We start from the raw sequence: 19297 nt of genomic DNA, 5'->3' as shown, positions 1-19297 counted from the left end.
TTCTACTACTCCCTCCGTCCCTAAATTACATTCCTCTTTGGAAATTTACACGGGAATTAAGGAGGGAAAAATAAGACAAATAACAATAATTAGATTATGCAATGGGAAGTACAAAGATAGATTAGTTATTGTTCATGACATGTCATCAATCCTTTGCAAAAAAAAAAAAAGGACCAATCACATGCTCCTAATTGAAAATTTTTAACCAATCATATTCATTGTAATTTGGCACAAGGATTATGAGTGAGGTTAGGTAAGGATGAGTGAGAAAGCATTAAATATAAAACAGAAAAAAGAGTTGATTTACTAACAAAAACTTACCAAAAATAGAAATGAGGAATGTAATTTTGGAATACAAAAAATAGAAAGGAGAAATGTAATTTAGGGACGGAGAGAGTACATTTAAAAGCCGGAAGAATGACTAGTGTTTCTCCAAAAGAATAGTGACTTGTCATTTTTATCCTTGTTTTTTTTTCGAAATTGCCCTTCTGACTTTTTCTTTTAATCCATTTTTTTTCTGATCATCATTATCTTTGGGTCTGTTCCCATTTACTTAATATCAGTTCAGTTAAGCTCTTAATTTCCTTTCCTCATAAAATATTCATTTCAGCTTAGTTTAGTTCTATTCAGCTCTAATCAGTTCAGTTCAGTTCAACTTAGTTCAGTAAATGTGAACAGGCCCTTTGTCATTCCTTTCAATCAATATTGCTTCTCCATATTTTCTTTATTTTGTTCTCTTGTTCTAAAGAATTTTTTTTTTTTCTTTCTTCGCCATTATTGAAGCAGATTGTGAGGTAATTTGTTTTCAATAATCTTTTTGAATATATTTGCGTCAATGTGAGAATGATTAGGTTTAGAATTGGGGTTTTTTTGGTCTTGCATGCGTACAATTTACTTTTTGTTTTGATTTCATGTGAAAGTTGAGGAAATTGAAGAGGGTGAACTAAAATTAGAGGAAGAAGTAACTGATGATTGGGATGTCGCGATAATGGCGTTTACAGGTTCAAATTAGTGTACAAAGGATGCGAATTAGTTTGATAACATGTTTATCAATAATACAAAATATGTTCTTTTTGGTTCGTATGTTCTTTGAATTTGGATCGTATTTTTTTTTTTTTTTTTTTTTTTTGAAAAATGGCTCGTATGCTCTTTAAGGTAATGAATTCTTTAACGTATATTCTTTAACTTTTTCATCAGTATAAACCATTTTGCTATCTTCGCATGTTTACGGTCCACCCTTTGCATAGGTATAAACCATTTTGCTATCAATAAGCAAAATGAATTTATTGAGTGTCAATACAAAAAAAAAAATTAGTAGTGTAAGGAAAGTTGGCATATTCCTAACTATGGCTTTAAAATACTTCAGGCAACCAAATAAACCATCTAATCAATATGAAGTTAACTACGTAGTATATTACATTCAAGATCCCCCTAACTTACACAAGGAGCTTCTTTCACACATGAAAATGTAAAAGGTAGCCATGCTAGAACAATGGAATTAATAAAATACCAATAGCATCTTGACAATCAGCATCTTACACCACCCCAAATTCCAGAGAGCATTCCTGATCAGAAAGTACGTCCTGTAAGCTCCACTTTGAAACCTGCAAAGATCACCATTTTCTAATAATACAAATCTAAATAATGGTCTATTTACTTAAATAATGCAAGCATAAATGAGGAAATTTTGTTTTGGTTTACCAACACAAGTTACAGTAGAAGAATTGATGCAGACAACCAGAAAATGCTGATTTGGTTTAGCAGCAGGTCTTCCTCTACGAAGGGTAATGATGGAGTACAACCCTCCTGTGTCCTGTCCATGAACTGCTTCTACAACAAGAACCTGGCATTTTGTTGCTTGTGAGTGTTTTCTTTTGACCTGTGATTTTTAATTCTAATTTAAGTGTAAACATATGTATAGTTTTATAAATACAAAATTCAGAAAGAACAAGGGAGTATTTATTAATTACGCCCCGGCATTTTGGAAGCAACATTTAACAGCAAGTTGTACATCATCCCCACGAGGAACTTTTTCTTTGAAACTACAGCTGGTAATATAGATGCCCTTCTAATCTTATCTAAGAAACAAGAAAATACAATTTCAATCAATCGAGGAACTAGGATATATATATGCAAGACATGAAACTACAGCAATAATGAATAGATGATAAAAAAAAAAAATGTATGAGTAAAACTTAAGGTTTATTTTAAGTGATCATTGAAAAAGATATTTTAAAACTTTAAAGATATATATGAGGACGAACTTGCTAGCCATCTTAAGAAAAGAACCTCAGCTTCCCATAAGTTTCCAAGAGCTTCAAAAAAAGGAAATTGATCACCATGAAAGTAATGCATACAACAAAGAATCTCATCACTATAATTGAAAAAAGGTTACCCTGCTAGAAATGGTATAAGAAAAAACAAGCCATACCACCACCAAAACCCCAAATACTACGTAATATCAATTGTGGGTAATCTCCAGATATATAAACAACAATATTAATACTTGTCTAAACTCCAAATAATATCAATTGTGGGAAATCTCAAGATCTATAAACAACCAACTTCAACATATTTACACAACAAACATGTGAGAAATAGTTCAATTGTACTTCCAGAAGTATAAAATTTAGTGTAACATGAGTACATGACTATAAAATATGCTATTTTAAAGCAAGACTTGCTTACCTACAGAGTTTCTGGCCTCATGTCCTCTTTGTCCATCTTTGTAACCTCTAAGCCCTGCCTCAAAGCATCTCTAAGTAAGTAAGTGGACCCATGGAAGCATCCTTCACAGCAATCACAAGATTTTTCATATCCGATCCAGAGTAACCTTGTAATGGACTGATGTTGTATTTTCTGATTTAAAGACTAATTAAGATATAAATGCTTGATAATTTAGATTAATAATGGCAGAATTTTGATACAAAATGATAGATTAATAGCTTAAGGCTATCACTCTCTTAATAACTTTAGGTTATCACTCTCCTAGTAACTTGAGGTTACTACTCTCAACATTTTTCCTCACAATTCACATGCTATCATACTGCATATACTATCCCTATTTATACTAACCCTAAAAGCATTAGACTTCCCAAAGTACCCTTCCTAATGTTGGTCTATTACAAACCTGGCATGGGATGGGATGTGATGGGATACAAATAGTAAGAACAAAACAGGTCAAAGCCACAAATGTATCATCGCAAGTTGGTAACAGTGGGTATGATAAAAACTTTAAACTTTCAGTCAATTTGCAGATCATGTCAATATCCTCTTTTGAGACTTGAGAGTCTAAACAGCCCACATCTTTTTCCAATAGATAATGTATAATTCAGGCCCTTGCTTCTGTGCATCCATAATATTATTATTATCCTGTCTGTGATATCAGCTAAAAATTTAGGCAACAAAGAGAGACACTGACCTGCAGATGGGAGTGGTATGTACAGCCATTTAGTAAGCCGCCACATTGCTGCTTCATTGAGTTCTTGAGGCCTACTTGCAGCTCCTGCATAGTACACATATTTTTGAAATGTTAATTGATACCCGCTTCATTCAAAACATGAAAAAGACCATTCAGAGCAATAACTAAGCATAAAGAGTCCATTCTGTCATGCCCATAAACACTGATGAAACAGGCTAGCCCTTGGCATCCAAGTGCAACCAAGTTGGTAATAGCAAAGACATCAACAAGAATATAATAGGAGATTTGGAAAGCCCAACTTTTACAAGAGAGCCATTGAAGTTTAACATCTTTGCTTGAAGACCAAGCTAAATATATTTGATGTAAAATTCAAAATAAATGCAATTGTTAAGCATTTTAATACAGTGAATACTCTACTTAATGGGGCAGGTTTTACTACAAAAGATCATCTGTAGTCAAGTTGGATATCTGTCATACCAGTTTGAACAATCACCTATAAGCAGAATCTGTTCACTTATACTGTCAACGCCTTCCATCTCAATGAGAAACTGAGTCTTGAAACTCCTACTTGCTTCATGCTCACCTTCTGATTTGCGCTGTCACAAAAGAAACTTTTATAAAACTTTTCAGCAATAGAAAAGTTAGGGTTCATGCGAGATCTGAAATTGTTCATCTTCAAAAATATAATTATAAATGTGGTCACATTTTCTCTTAAAGCCTCCTTTCTACAAATTTAAATCTCAAGAATCCCATACACTGAGGCAAATATTAGCTGCAGTCTATTCCATAAAGAAGCAATAAAGACGATAAGAGGCCTCTTCTTCCATAGAGAAAGTTCAGAGTTCAGCATTACCTGCGACAGAAGGGAATCAATTTCATCAACAAATATAACTGATTAACTGCTGGTTGATGGCAACTGGCAACTCCAAAAAGAGCCCTCACTAGCTTTTCCACTCGCCAATCTGCATTTTATCAACAAATCAAGATCTTATCTCTAACATAAACATGCATCACGTACTATATTTACTTCTTGAATAAAAAAGCAGATGATAATAGCAGGCAATCTCTGTATCTTAAAGGCAGGCTTGAATTGGAAATTAATGAATTATAAGGGTAATAACTAATAAGTGAAATCAAAGCCAAGAAAGATGGGTAGTGGTAGGGTAATAACTAATAACTAACAAGTCATTTCTATGGATATGACCATACATATATACTCTCCATTTTCAAACCCCCTTCTGGCCCTTTTCTCTTCTATACGGAGTACAATAATATCATAAGGCTTGTTGGGCCACTAATCTCCATCTCTGTAGGGTTATGTAGGATTATTCAAGGCAAAGGTAAAGCCTTGTTTTTTCCTTTATGATTCTTGGAACATCTAACGTAGACATATCTCAATCCAAGTTCTTTTGAGGTTCTAAAAGTAAGATAACCTTAGCAATCAATTTAAGAACCTAATCATTTTGCTATCTATCGATTGTGTTGCCCAACAAAGTCCTCCAATCAACAAAAGTGCATTACAATATACAAAGTATGTCTTATATAATTTCCCTTACAAAACCCAAACAACAAAGAGTTCCTTTAATCAATGATGTGGAGTTTTCTGGTTTAGTTAGAGAATTAAAAATACAGTAATTTCAAAATAAACACCATCAATTTTATCCAATCAACAATATTGCAATTCACATATGTCCTATCTTTCACCTTTAAAATGCCAAAATATGGAAACTGACTAAAGCTTCATTTATACATTAGTTCAATACATCAAACCCTAGAATATGAACAACAAAATTACCAACATTCCCAAACATAAACACTGAACTTTACCCGAAGAGCTTACCTAGTATAACTATTCACCCCAACCCTATAAATGAGTTCATTCATAATCCCACCAAATCAAAACAAAATAAAGTGACATCGACATCCAAATGGACGAAAACAACCTATAAGCACCTCATCCAAATAAATTACTTGACAATTACACCGAATTAAACCAATTTAATCAAAATCATATAGCAATGTACAATAATGAAACCAAATTTTCGAAAAAGTTGAGCAACTGTAACAATTACCTTGTAGCGTTTCACTTCCGAGAGTAAATTCACAACGAAATCGTATGAAGAAGCCTCTTTCTCTCTGCTTCGGCTTTGCTCTTACTCTCTCTTAACCTTTTCTGTTTCTCTCTCCTCTGAATGAAGCTCGAAATTTTGGGCAAAATAAAAAAATCGCGCGCTTTCAATCACTGAACCGGCAAATCTTCATTAATGGACCTTTTTACCCCTACTTGCTACTAATTGGACCTTCTCCACTTTTGATTTAGGATAGGTTTTATTCACCTATTTTTCACTTATCTGAACTTATTAGAACTTATTAAAACTTATTTAACTTGTAATTTGCATTTGGGTAACCCTTATCAGATCTGAATTTAGCTGAACTTATTACATCTGAAATAAGTGACAATACAAAACAGACCCGTCTATTCACCTTATTTTCACTTATTTCAAGTGTAATAAGTTCAGATAAATTCAGATCAGGTTTGATAAGTTCTGATAAGAGTTACCAAAGTACAAATGACAACCAAAATAAGTTTTAATAAGGTTTTAAAGTTCAAATAAGTTAAGGTAAGTTCAGATTAGTGAAAATCAGGTGAATAGATTAAACCCTTAATCTCCCTCGTACCTTAAGTCGTGTGCATTGACTCATGTTACTCATGTAGAACAATCTCGTTTTACACTACCCCGTAATATCTAATTTACTCTAAAGGTCAGTCGCCGCCTTTTTATATATTTTAAACCCTTCTTTTTTTTTTAAAACCAAATATTTTTAAACCCTTCTACTACAGCATTCTTAATAAAAAATTTGTAACTTTTTCCTTAAATTTATTTTATACCTCTGTACTACATCATTCTTAATTCTTAAAAAAAAAAAAGAAAAGAAAAAAAAACAAATAAATATTAACCTTTTCATTTAATTTTTTTTTCTCAATTCTCACCATAAATATACGTAATATATCATTGTCTATTAAGTATGAGCTAATGACTAATCTCCATGTGTTATATAACTCGGTCCTAAGAACATTGTTAGATCAATCATCATTGCTTCATAGATACAATAAAATCTCTTCATAACATAGTAATGTGAATTTAGCCAAGTACTCCCTTTGTCCCTTACTTCCTTAATTTCATGTTTATTTCTATTTATTATGTGAAAAATAAATCTTAGAAATAAGCATGTAAATAAAGGACAGAGGAAATATGATCAAAGCTCAAGTTGTGACAAAAAAAAAACAAAAAAAAAAAAAAAAAAAAAAACGTCATAACTACTAGGAGCATGCCATAAATTTTAAAAGGACTAGGTTAGATCCCGTGTCATGCACGGTGATCTTTAGTTATATATATAGTTATATAGTATTGATTGAGAAGTATTACTGTACTCAGTATAATCATAAATTAGTCGAGAAATAATAAAAGTATGAAATATGTTAATTTGGTATTTGCAATTTTAATTGTAGCTTCCAATCAATATTTTTCTTATTGTAAGATTATTTTAAAATTTTGATTTTTAGTAAATAATTGAAAACTAACACACCAGAAGATAACACGTGTCATTGCTGATGTGTCTTTTAATATATAATATTGATGGTCAAGGCATAACTTGAGCATACATGCACTCGTGTAGCATGTGCTTATGTGCCTAAATCAATATTCACTAAATTAAAGCCCAAAACCCACAATCCAACACATAGTAATGTGTTGTACTGGTATGTTCTAAGTTTCTAACACAAACGCAGCCCAACACGACCCACAACCCAGCACATAATAATGTGTTGTATGTTTTAACACAAAGAGTCTCTAATTCTCTATATTTGAAAGAACACCCACTCTATGGTTATGCTATGGTTATGCTGCACACCTTGATTGCCTTACAATGATATATTGACATTCAATTAGGGCCTATTCTCTTCAGCTTAAGTTCAATTCAGTTCAGTTCAGTTTCTAAAATCCTCCTCTCATAAATTATTCAGTTCAATTCACTTTAGTAAATCAGAATAGGCCCTTAGTCTCCAAAATTAATGTTACAACAAGTTATTGACTTGGTGTTGACTGGTTGGGATCATTGAAGGCAAAGTCAAGGCATAGTTAGGATTATTAAAAAAATAAAACTTAATCGAGATTATTAGAAGTAAATCGGCGGTAGTTGGAATTATTAAAGTGTATTTATCCTAAAATCAAATAAAATGACCAAATCTAGCTTGATTATTATTAGCTTGCTTTTTGGGCAAAAAGGGAGATATATGTTGTTTATTTGAGTTAGCCGTACATTGGACAAACATAAATACATAAATTAACATTATTGTAAGAGCTTATAGGTATTATAATGCGGAAAACACATGAATCATATTCATAAAAGCACCTAATCCCAAGATCGCATGCATAACACACAAGACACATAATTATACTTTTGAAGCGTGAATTCCACGAAGCTATTCAGCTGGCAAATAAGGGAGAGAATAGAGCCCCAAGCGTTGCTCCTCTACTTAGTCCACGAGATTCGAACGAGCCGTCCACCAATACTAGATTAGTCGAGTGAAAGAGGGAAACCACGATCACCACCTTTATGGACAACCGACCACCGCACGAACCACCACCACCATGAACCACCACCGGCGCCGAGGAGGAGGAGAGAGCCGTGAGAGAGAGGGGAGTTTGAGAGGGTTAGGCTTCGTGTGTTGCTAATTAGGGTTTGATCAAACTGGTCACTGAATTGCTTACATCAAACCATAGGCACATAGTCTATTTATAATCATATTATAATTAGAATAGGGCACAAAGCCCAAAACCCTCCTTATTTCTCCGCCACTTAGAGTGATGAAGCCCTTGAAAGGCCTCGTCTTCTAATGCTCGATCTAGGCCCTTTGTGCGACCTTATAGAATCCGTACGTCCAATTGGGCTTTGGGCTTTTTTAATAGCCCAAAGATCGTTAGTACCTCTAGCTATGATAAAACGACGACCCAAATGTCCGAACTTAATTATCTCCATAATTTGATCCATTTATATAGTAATTACACACGACGAAGACATAAATCCTTCAACTACAACTAGGGGTGTTCAAAAAAATCTGATCCGAAATATCCGATCTGAAAATCCGATGATCCGATCCGAAATTTCGGATATCCGATCCGGTTTTTAACGTTTCGGATACGGATCGGATTTTGTTCGAAAATTTTAACTACCCGATCCGAAAATTCGACTATATATCCGATCCAAAAACCCGACTATATATTCGGATGATTCGGATCACAATTTCTCCAATTCAAAAATTTCAGATATTCGAATTTTCGGATTTGATCGGATATCCGAAATTAAACGGTCCTAATTACAACAATGGCTGCAACACACAAATATTCATATTCATTGGGTGAGTTTAAAGTTGTTTCCTTAGCTTGTTTTAATTTATCCCATACAATATGTACCCTAACATTATACATCACTGAACATATGCTTACAAACACCGATTAATTAACTCGTATTAATCTTTCATTAAATTAAACCAAACACCACACTCGAATTATGTTTCAATTGTCACAAATTCACAATAAAATAAATGAAAGGGAGTGTTGATAAAAAAAGCATACATGTTTAGGCTTCTTTTTTTAATTCTTCTTTTCTTTTCCCTAATTGATTGAAAAGCATAATTAAAAAGATCGAATTAAAGAACGAAAAAAAGAAGGATATACAATATGAATAAGTGAATGAGCTAGTAATTAATAAATATTAAGTGAAAGTATGGTTAAGATAAAAGGGAAACGAGGAAAAGGACATAACTAAATGCAAATTAAGCCGTTACTCACAACTAATTGACTAATAGTATACACTTACATCAGTTGCATGATTGTTGTCAAAAGTAATCAAATCTTTCTTTATTAATTTTCTTTATCAACGTAACGTCGTAACATATTTACACCCCATCGATCTAAAGAGAGGTCAACACAAAAGAAACAAAAAAGGTTGGTCTACTGACTAAAAAGCTGTGATTGCAAAGCTATAATCGTCTTAAGGATTTGCGTATGTCTATACTACGTATATAAGTAAGATATTGTGTAATTATATTTCAGGGTTTGTATATTTTTTATTTTTTTAATTTACAACAGCAAGGAAAAGAAAAAACTTAAGTAACGAAGCTACACAAATTAGATCTACAACCATTAGCAACCAACTAAGCACTAGGGCGTGGATTTTGGAATTCATGTTAAACGAGCGGGTAATATTGTGGCTCATTGTGTTGCGCGATGGGACACGAGTATGGCTAGGGAGCGTATTTGTATGAACTCCTTTCCCCAAAGCTTACAAACTTTGGTGGATATTGATCTTCATCAATATATTGTGCTCGTTTTTCCTCAACAAAAAAAAAAAAATAAAAAAATAAAAAAACAAAGAAAATAGTAGTATATAGGATGTGTTTGGTTACTAGCTAATTTGAGCAAAATTAGCTTATTTGACCAACATTAGCTTATTGACTACGGAGTATTAAATAAGCTAACTAAAAGTGTTAGGTGGGAAGCTTATTTAAATTAAAGAGCTTATTCCACTAAATAAGCTCTTTTTCAATAAGCTACTAAAAGGAGTCTTTTCAATTAGCTTATTCAATTTTTAAGGTATACCTCCATTAATCAAAAATCCTATATGAACTACTTACCCCACAATTAGTTTATCGATTGTTTCACATAATCAATCAGCTTTAAACAATCAGCTATTTACCAAACACTTTTCTACAATAAGCTAATAAAATAAATCAACTACTCCCTCCGTTTCTTATTTCTTGCAACAAAGGGGGGGTGCACGGTTCCCAAGTCAAAAGTTTTTAAACATGATTATAAAAAAGTAAGGGCATGTAAATAATGTAATTAAGGGGAGAGGGTGAATAATTAATTAAACAGCTAAAACTCCAGCACCACCACCTAAGAACGTGCAAGCCACCAAGAACCACCAGCAACGAAACGCTGCCACCTGGAACCACCAACGAAACCACCCAGAACCACCTGGAAACCACCCAGAACCACCCGAATCCACCTAGAACCACCTGAAATCACCCAACGAAACCACTTCTACCAAAAACCACCCAGATCTAGAAATCAGGCCACCCACAACCGCCACCAAGACCCACCTGGAACCACCAACGAAACCACCGAAACCCCTCCTCCACCCCTACGAAACCCCTCCTCCACCCCTGCGAAACCACCAAAACGCCTCCTCCACCCCTGCGAAACCACCGACACCACCAATTCACGAACCACCAAACCACCAAAACCACCGACTCACCAATTCAAACCACCTAAATCACCCACAAACCAAACAACCTAAACCACCGACGACCCAGACCACCTAAACCACCGACAAGCCCCTGCGAAACCCATCGATCGACACCACCAAACCTCCCCGATCTAGGCTGATGAACCGCCAAAACCACCCACGACACCACCAAAACCAACCGAATTCCACAACGGATTCTCTTAACAGATGAGAGATGAGAGATTAGAGAAGATGAAATTTGATTAGGAGAGATGAGAGATGAAGAAGACGAAATGAGTGATAAGGAGGAGAGAGAAAGATAATGGGGAGATGATTTAATTTGGGTGGGAAGGGTTAGAGATAATTGAATCAGATTAGGGTTATAATAGTTTGTGATTATGTGTAGTGTTATGTGTTAAATTTTTTTAAATAAGGGTATGTTGGTCTTTTTGGCAGAAAAAAGTTTCTAAATAAGGAAAAAATGAAGTTTGTTGCAAGAAATGTGAGGCATCTAAAAATGGTAAATGTTGCAAGAAATAAGAAACGGAGGGAGTAGTTAAAGTTAGCTAACACAATCAGTTTTGACATTCAGCTACACAGTACTCCGTATATTTCATCACGATAATATGAATACGTAAATACTCAATTTAATGTACTACGTATCTCTAGAAAGCAAAATAATTTATTTTAGGGCAAATTACTCTTTAATTAATTATATATAATGAATTTTATTGGGGTAGTTGTAATCAAAAGACATTAGGGAGTGGATTTTGGAATTCACGTCACAATGATGAATTAGGTAAGAAGTGATGAAAAGAGGAATCCCAAATTAATGAATTATACATTTTACTCTTTTGTAGTGTCAAAACGTGTAGTTACAAACTTACAACCCTATAAACTCCTATAGTCCTATTGGACCTTAATGATCATCCTGAAAAACTCCCTACTCTTGTTCTCTTCAACATAAATCAATTCAGATTATTGTCGATATTCAATCTGAGCATACAAACTAGACATGTTCAAATGCAACCTGATTATAACTCATAATTATCAATTACTTTTGTTAATATCTTTAATGGGATGTTTGGCAAGTGGGAATGGGAATTTGGGGATTATAGGATGGGAATGGGAATGAGAGTTAGAAGGTGGGAATTCATAAAATATGTCCAAAGTCTTGTTTGGAAAGAGATGGGAATAGAGGAGAAATAACATTTTACAATTACGAAAACACCCTTGTAAAAATTATTCCATTCTATTTCATTAATGGCATTTTAGTCAATTCATTACTTGTTTCCAATTCCCATCTCTATTACGTACTCCCCCCTAGGTAATAGAATGATGGGAATAGAAACATTTTATTCCCATTCCCCTTCCCCTTTATTTTCCCATTCCCATAAACCAAACATGGGAATTAACGTAGGTTGGGATTAATATTCCCAATCCCACCCTCAATTTCCACTTGCCAAACGCCCTCTAAGCGTATTAAAATGTTAATAAAAGTTATATATTTGAAAAGTACACAATAACATGTATCAAACAACTTCTAATGGTGAATGTCCCTATAGTTAAGAATGACAATAGTACAGAGTAATAGTAATTAATAAGTTTTTCCCTAATAGTAACTTTCCTTCTCACTTATATTATTACTCTTAATTATTAATAAGTTTTTCCCTAATAGTAACTTTCCTTCTCACTTATTAATTATTACTCTTAACTATTAATAAATTTTTCCCTAATAGTAACTTTACTTTTTACTTACTTTGTATTAATTATTACTCTGTACTATTGTCATTCTTAACTATAGGGACATTCACCAATAGAAGTTGTTTGATACGTGTTATTATTGTGTGCTGTTCAAATACATAACTTTTATTAACATATTAATGCGCTTAAAAATATTAACAAAAGTAATTGATAATTATGATCGAGTTATAATCAGGTTGCATTTGAACATGTCTAGTTTGTATTCTCAGATCTAATTCTGATAATTATCTGAATTAATTTATGTTGAAGAGAGCAAGAGTAGGGAGTTTGTCTGGAAAGGGTAAGGATCGATATGATGATTAAGGTCCAATAGGAGTTTATGAAGTTTGACACTTTTAAGGGTTGTGAGTTTGTAACTACACGTCTTGATACTACAAAAGAGTAAAATGTATAATTTGGGGTTAATTTTTTAAACTATTCATCATTTGGGACTAATCTTTCTTAATTTATTCATCATTAGAGGAATAATGAAAAACCTTGTTGCATGAAATCAAAAGTTGCATGAAAGTTTTGATCTGAGCATTTGAAAACCGTGTTGCATGTAAAAGTGTGAAACTAAATAATAATGAAAAAAATATTTTGAATCAAATAAATTGTCTCCCTTCCTTCCCTCATTTGTAAATTGTGATGGTCAGTTGGAAGAGACTAGTCACAGACATACTGTACTTTATACTTCCTTAGAAAAGAATCATGTGATACTGAATTTTGATTTTATGTCACTGAAGAGAACCTGCTACACGCCAACATATCCCACTCCTTCAAATGCTCTACTGTATACTATCTCACCTATTTTTTGCCAAATTTCTGTAACACATTAACCCACACACTTATTTTTTGCATAAATTTTATACTCCGTACTTCGTGGTGTAATTTATACGAGTAGGAGAATTCTCAATTAAAACCGGTAAAATTACCTACAATCATTATTTTTTTATATAGTAAATTATAACTACAATAATCACTTAACATTCCTGTCAAAAAAAATAAAAATAAAAATAATCACTTAACATTTTTTTTTTTTTGAAACAATCACTTAACATTTTAAACTACAATTAAAATCCAATTTTCGACCATTTTTACCGGAAAATCCAATTTTGCAAATACTACGATATGTTTCAAAATCCTTATTCTCTTGAAATATTTACAGTGAGACTAATATATAAGATTGATGAAATGCAAATGTCTAAACGCATATACACAACTCATATAAAAGATAATTAGGAATATTTGTGTATAGATTTTTTTTAAGGAATATTTCTATGTACGTAGTAGATAAGGTGAACACTCATCTTGAGAAGGGGAATAAGTGAAATCCTCTTAAAGTAGTTTGATGAGAATCGAACTGAGATTTCTCACCTAGAATTCGAGAGATTTGGCCAACTAAGCAATTAAAGCTTCCTTCTCACTTACGGAGTATTAATTATTACTCCATACTATTGTCAATCTTAACTATAGGGACATTCGCCATTAGAAGGTGTTTGATACGTGTTATCTTATACGGAGTACTTTTCAAATACTACCTTCGTTTCTTATTACTCGCAACAAATGGGTATTATTTGTGAGATGTAAAATATTCATTTGTTACAAGTAATAAGAAATGGAGGTAGTATGTAATTTAATTTAATTGACATTTTAATATGATTAAAGATATTAGCAATAACTCAATAAGAAATTGATAATTATGAGTTATAATCAGGTTGCATTTGAACATGTCTAATTTGTATGCTCAGATTGAATATCGACAATAATCTGAATCGATTTATGTTGAAGAGAACAAGAGTAGGGAGTTTGTCAGGATGATCATTAAGGTCCAATAGGACTATAGGAGTTTATAGGGTTGTAATTTGTAAGTTTGTAACTACACGTTTTGACACTACAAAAGAGTAAAATGTACAATTTGGGATTCCTTTTTTCATCATTTCTTACCTAATTCATCATTGTGACGTGAATTCCAAAAACCACTCCCTAATGTATTTTGATTACAACTACCCCAATAAAATTCATTACTCCGTCCGTGTTTTTAAGTGATACATTTTTCATTTCCGGTCGTATTTTTTTAAAGTGATACATTTCTTTTTTTTGTCAAAATAATACATTAAATTATTATATATCTCTCCTCTCATGGTCCCCACCCAAACCCACTACTACTTTTTTTATTATACCTTTCCTCTTACATATATTACTTTTCAATAAACTATTAACCCCATTAGGTGAAGGAAAGGATGACACTGTTGCTCTGAAGCTTGACATGAGCAAAGCTTATGATAGGGTGGAATGGGGATTTCTAGAGAGAGTTATGATGAAGATGGGATTCTGTGATGGGTGGATTAGAAGAATTTTGGACTGTCTTTCAAGTGTCTCGTTTGCTTTCAAAATAAATGGGAAAATTTCTGGGCCGGTGGTACCTTCTAGGGGTCTTCGTCAGGGGGATCCGATATCGCCGTACCTTTTTCTCATTGTGGCTGACGCCTTTTCGACTCTATTGTCGAAAGCGGCAAATGATCGTTTGATTCATGGAGCGAGAGTTTGTAGGGGTGCCCCCAGAGTGTCACATTTATTTTTTGCCGATGATAGCCTGCTTTTTGCTAAAGCTACTGTTAGTGAATGCTCGGTGATAGCTGACATTATCAGCAGATATGAGAGAGCATCCGGTCAAAGTGTTAATCTGACAAAAACAGATGTTGTGTTTAGCAAAAATGTGAGTGATTCTCGTCGGGTTGAGATTGTTGGTATTTTTGGGGTGAGGGAAGTAGAGAGGCATGAAAAATATTTAGGTTTACCGACGATAATTGGTAAATCTAAGAAAGCTATTTTTTGCCAGTTTAAAAGAGAGAATTTGGTGGAAAATTCAAGGGTGGAAGGAAAAGCTTCTATTTAGGCCCGGGAAGGAAATTCTAATTAAGGTTGTTGCTCAGGCGATACCGACGTATATGATGAGTATCTTTCGGATTCCAGAGACTTTGATTGATGAGATTCATACTCTTTTAGCCCGATTTTAGTGGGGTTCCTCGGAGTCTTCTAGGAAAATGCATTGGCATAGTTGGATTCTATGTGTAAACCGAAATCTCAAGGTGGGCTTGGCTTCCGTGATCTCAAGGTTTTCAATCAAGCTTTGTTAGCCAAGCAAATGTGGAGACTGTATACTTCCCCGAATCCTTTGCTGCACGCTATTCTCAAGGCTCGATATTTCAAGCATAGTTCTATTCTTGAAGCGTATAGAGGGTATGATCCTAGTTATTCCTAGAGGAGCTTATGGGGGGCAAATTCTTTACTAATTGAGGGGCTAAAGTGGAAAATAGGGAATGGGAAAGATATTCGAGTGTGGCTTGATTCATGGATCCCTGGCAATGTTATCCCTGCTCATGGAGTTGATTTTGATCCCGATCTTCGTGTGGCGTATTTGATAGACCAGCAATGTGGTGAGTGGAAGAAGGAGGTAATCCAGCAAATTTTTCCCAGTGAGGTCAGTGCTCTCATTCTCCAGATTCCTTTATCATCAGGTCTGCCAAATGATATGAAGTATTGGGGTCATACAAAGAATGGTGTGTTTAGTGTTAAAACAGCTTATTGGCTTGGGAAATTGGGCGTGGCTCCTTCTGGTAATATAGCTGGCAATTACATTGATGAGAGGGTATGGCATATTACTTGGAATGCTGGTGGTCCACCCAAACTAGGACACTTTATTTGGAACGCTTGTAAAGAGAGCATGGCTGCCAAGAAAGAATTGCATAGAAGACATATGGCTCCTGATGAGGTGTGTGGGGGGTGCGGAGTTGAGGTCGAGTCTATAGGCCATGTCCTATGTGATTGTAGGGTAATACGTGATGTATGGCGAAAGTATGAGCTTGACACTATAATTGCAGATTCACCAAGACAAGCACCCTTCCCTGAGTGGCTGCTATGGATATCTGAAAAGGTGGACAAGAGGAAGCTACTTACCATTCTTTCTATTGCATGGGCTATGTGGTTCTGCAGGAATAAGAGGGTACATAACAATGATGCGCTTGAGGTCGACTTTATTGCTGCAGGTTTCCTTAGAATGGTTAATGACTACAACACCTATGCTGCCAAGGTTCACCAACACCCTACTGTAACCCGTGCTGCTGCTGTTAGCAGGTGGATTCGTCCCCCTAATGGTGTGACCAAAATTAATGTTGATGCCCATATTGGTTCGAATGTTAATGGTGGTTTGGGGGTGGTTGCTAGGAATGGGGAAGGCAACATACTCTGGGCTGCTGTCAAGAAAACCCCTGCCAATTGGGATGTGGAGTTGGCAGAGGCATCTGCTGTTAGGTTTGGGTGTCAAATGGCCAAGCGTTTGGGTGTTCAACACATATGGATCGAATGTGATGCTGAGCGTGTGGTTAACAATATCAAGTCGGCAAAAGATGGTCTTTCTTCTATTTAGCTTGTCTATGATGATGTAGATTGTCTAGCTAAGTCTTTTCATGTCTTTAGTATTTCTCATGTACGTAGAGCAGGAAACACGGTTGCCCATCTTGTGGCACGATGGGATACCCGTGGAAACGATGAACTTGTATGTTTGGGTAATTTCCCGCAAAGCGTTTTAGCTCTTGCGGAACTTGATTTGGAATAAAATTCCTGCTGACGTTTTCCCTCAAAAAAAACTATTAACCCCATTATCTTTTTTTAACAATTTTTTTAATACTCCACTACCCCACTTACCTCTTATTTTATTTAAGTCAATTAAATTGCCTAAAACTATATGCCGGTCAATATGTATCACTTAAAAAAACACGGAGGGAGTATATATAATTAATTAAAGAGTAATTTACCCTAAATATTATTTTGCTTTTTAGAGATACATTAAATTATTCATGTATTCATATTGTGATGAAATTATATATACGAAGTACCGTGTTTGGAGAAAAGCTTAATGCCGAAACTGATTGTATTGGCTAATTTTAACTAGCTGATTGTATTAACTGATTTGACCAACTTATCTTATTAGCTTATTGTAGAAAGGTGTTTGGTAAATAGCTGATTGTTTATAGTTAATTGTTTATGTGAAACGAACAATAAATTAATTGTGAGGTAAGTAGTTCAGATTAAGTGTTATTTCACCTTAAAAATTGAATAAGCTAATTGAAAAAGGTTTTTTGATAAAAGATAAATAAGCTCTTTAATCAAATAAACTTTCCACCAAACACTTTTAAATAGCTTATCAATCAATCAATATATATATTAAAACTCATGGCAAGACATGATGTTTTGCCATGTGTCAACAATTTTGCCATTTGGCATATGATGTGTCGTCGCCAAATCATACCATAGCATTAATTATTGAAAAACTCTATGCATTAACTTTCATGTATTAATATTAAATTTAATTGATAAACTCTTCATATGCATGGCATGACAATTTCCCTTAATTTGGACTATAACTCCTTAATAATTAAATAATAATAAAGTTTGTAAGAAATTAAACATTACTCTATTTTTATTTTGTGCATTAACTCATAAAATTGTAATCATAGAGACATAGAGTAAAAGATTTTTGTGCATTATGGAATCGTATATATTTTGACATCAAATTTATAAAGATTTGATTTATCATATTTTTATGATTATTTTAATGTAAAAAAATTACTCTTATAATCAAACCAACTCATACAAGCAACAAACTACTTAAGCTATCATATTAAATAAATTTTTTTAAAAAAACCACCACTTAATCTCTCAATGACAAACAAGCCAAAATATATATAGATCGATTAAAGTAATAAATTTATAATGACCCGGGGCATCGCCCGGGCCAATAACTAGTTTAATAGTCAATAAGCTAATGTTGGTCAAATAAGCTAATTTTGCTCAAATAACAAATAAGCTAGTTACCAAACAAATCCTATATATTTTCTTTGTTTTTATTTACTTGTAAGTTACAAGTTTGCAACACATCTCTTCAGCATACACTTTAAAAGTACAAGCTAAGAGACACACACAATGCGTGCGTGTGCAATATAAATAATCTATCAAGCTCAATTCTTTTTTTTTTTCCAACAATGTTATCTCTTTAATTATTCTAATAAAAAAAAATATTAGTAGGTTTAAAAATTGTTGATAAAAAGTAATAATAAAAAAAAAATATGTTGATGATGTCATGTAGGCTAAATAATAAAATTTAATTTCCCTTAAAAAAAAATTTAAGATGGAAGTTTTTTAATTTGAACTAATAAGATGGTAGTTTTTTAGATGGTGGTTACATTTTTTTTAAAAAAAAAAATAAGGATGGTAGTTTTTTTAGATGAAAGGGGTATTTTGGGAAAGTAAAATTTATCACCCAAAACCCCCTTTCACTTTATATATTACTATAGATACATTAGATTATTAGATAAACGAATAAATAAACTTACAAAATTTAACACTAGTAAGAAGAAAGTGAGAAGTTACTACATTTAAATTTCATAGCTTAATTCCTCTTCCATTAACAGTAGAAATTTAACAAAGCTTAATTAACAAATTAAACTAATGTACAAGTACCCTTTTTCCCGTCAAAAAAATAAAATATACAAGTACCCTTTTCATAGAAAACCTACAATTCTCTATTAGTAATGTATAAATATTATTAATTTCTCGACACATGAAGACGTAAAAAGGAACATGCCTTTATAGTACTCCTTGGTCAATGAGCATTTCCATGAAAGTTTTACTCCGTACATACCTAATACTATTGGGAGCATTTCCTTAGCCAATAGCTGGACAGTCATATATAGTACATACCTAATTCTGTAGAATTGTGTAATTCTCCTTAGTGGAGGCTTTCTCATTAATTGAATATATATAGGATTTACAACCTAAATA

General features: G+C 33.6%; 1 long non-coding RNA gene across 1 annotated transcript; it reads right to left on the bottom strand.

Annotated features, from left to right (window-relative positions):
- Positions 1-1437: 1437 nt before the first annotated feature.
- On the bottom strand, positions 1438-4014 carry LOC145621618 (uncharacterized). The gene is made up of 3 exons (XR_014108457.1): positions 3899-4014; positions 1702-3505; positions 1438-1604 (listed from the first exon to the last, which is right to left on the bottom strand). It is a non-coding gene; the product is annotated as an uncharacterized LOC145621618 (long non-coding RNA).
- Positions 4015-19297: the final 15283 nt, after the last annotated feature.

This window comes from Chenopodium album, chromosome 27 (genome assembly GCF_948465745.1).
Source record: "Chenopodium album chromosome 27, dcCheAlbu1.1, whole genome shotgun sequence".
NCBI classification, from domain to species: Eukaryota; Viridiplantae; Streptophyta; class Magnoliopsida; order Caryophyllales; family Amaranthaceae; genus Chenopodium; species Chenopodium album.
The sequence above is the reverse complement of the archived record's forward strand: the minus strand, read 5'-3'. Positions and strand labels throughout refer to the sequence as shown.